At 48.8% G+C, this 1463-nt stretch overlaps 3 non-coding genes and 2 pseudogenes across 3 annotated transcripts; all 5 read left to right on the top strand.

Annotated features, from left to right (window-relative positions):
• On the top strand, nucleotides 1–111 carry LOC124890724 (annotated as a pseudogene; the record flags this gene model as incomplete).
• Nucleotides 112–288: 177 nt separating this feature from the next.
• LOC124890721 lies at nucleotides 289–407 on the top strand. Its single transcript, XR_007049275.1, has one exon. It is a non-coding gene; the product is annotated as a 5S ribosomal RNA (ribosomal RNA).
• A 176-nt stretch (nucleotides 408–583) lies between these two features.
• Nucleotides 584–694, top strand: LOC124890723 (annotated as a pseudogene).
• Nucleotides 695–870: 176 nt separating this feature from the next.
• Nucleotides 871–989, top strand: LOC124890720. The gene has a single exon (XR_007049274.1). It is a non-coding gene; the product is annotated as a 5S ribosomal RNA (ribosomal RNA).
• A 175-nt stretch (nucleotides 990–1164) lies between these two features.
• On the top strand, nucleotides 1165–1283 carry LOC124890722. The gene has a single exon (XR_007049276.1). It is a non-coding gene; the product is annotated as a 5S ribosomal RNA (ribosomal RNA).
• Nucleotides 1284–1463: the final 180 nt, after the last annotated feature.

The raw sequence follows: 1463 nt of genomic DNA, 5'->3' as shown, positions 1-1463 counted from the left end.
TCATACCAGCATTAACGCATCGGATCCCATCAGAACTTCGAAGTTAAGCGTGCTTGGGCGAGAGTATTACTAGGATGGGTGAACTCCTGGGATGTCCTCGTGTTGCATTCCTTCCTTTTTTTTCTCCTTTAAATTTTGGTTTAATTTTGCCGGTTCGATCGGCGTATCCTTTTGTTTTTCCTCTTGGCGGAAACGAGAAAAGGGGCGAGGCGCGGGGGCGCTTGTGCGGGATGTGACGGGCGGCGCAGGAGAAAGAGGCTAAATAGAATTTGGAGTGCTGGCAATGATGGATGCGATCATACCAGCACTAATGCACCGGATCCCATCAGAACTCTAAAGTTAAGCGTTCTTGGGTGAAAGTAGTACTAGGATGGGTGACCTCCTGGGAAGTCCTCGTGTTGCAGTCCTTCCTTTTTTTTCTCCTTTAAATTTTGGTTTAATTTTGCCGGTTCGATCGGCGAATCCTTTTGTTTTTCCTCTACGCGGAAATGAGAAAGAGGGCAAGGCGCTGGGCCCACGTGCGGGGTGTGACAGGAGGCGCAGGAGAAAGAGGCTTGATAGAATTTGGAGTGTTGGTAATGACGGATGTGATCATACCAGCACCGGATTCCATCAGAACTCCGAAGTTAAGCGTGCTTGAGCGAGAGTGGTACTAGAATGGGTGACCCTCTGAGAAGTTCTCGTGTTGCATCCCATCCTTTTTTTTTCCTTTAAAATTCGATTTAATTTTGTCGGTTCGATCGGCGAATATTTTTGTGTTTCCTCTTGACGGAAATGTGAAAAGGGGTGAGGTGAGGGGGCGCGCGTGCGGGGTGTGACGGGCAGCGCAGGAGAAAGAGGCTTAACAGAATTTGGATTGCTGAGAACGAAGGATGCGATCATACCAGCACTAACGCACCGGATCCCATTAGAACCTCGAAGTTAAGCGTGCTTGGTCGAGAGTAGTACTAGGATGGGTGACCCCCTGGGAATTCCTCGTATAGCATCCCTTCCTTTTTTTTCCTTTAAAATTTGGCTTAATTTTGCCGGTTCAATCGGCGGATCTTTTTATTTTTCCTCTTGACAGAAACGAGAAAAGGGGCAATGCGCGAGGGCGCGCGAACGTGGTTTGTCGGGCGTCACAGGAGAAAGAGGCTTAATAGAATTTGGAGTGCTGGGAATGACGGATGCGATCATACCAGCACAAACGTACCGGATCCCATCTGAACTTCGAAGTTAAGCGTGCTTGGGCTAGAGTTGTACTAGGATGGGTGTCCCCATGGGAAGTCCTCGTGATGCATCCCTCCCTTTTTTTCCCTTTAAAATTTGGTTTTAACTTTGCCGGTTTGATCGGTGAATCTTTTTCTCTTTCTTATTGACGTAAACGAGAAAGGGGGCGAGGCGCGAGGGCGCACGAGCAGAGTGTGACGGGCGGCGCAGGAGAAAGAGGCTTAATAGAATTTGGAGTGCTGGGAATGACGGAT

The sequence above is a fragment of the Capsicum annuum genome, unplaced genomic scaffold (assembly GCF_002878395.1).
Source record: "Capsicum annuum cultivar UCD-10X-F1 unplaced genomic scaffold, UCD10Xv1.1 ctg23390, whole genome shotgun sequence".
NCBI lineage: Eukaryota > Viridiplantae > Streptophyta > Magnoliopsida > Solanales > Solanaceae > Capsicum > Capsicum annuum.
The sequence above is the reverse complement of the archived record's forward strand: the minus strand, read 5'-3'. Positions and strand labels throughout refer to the sequence as shown.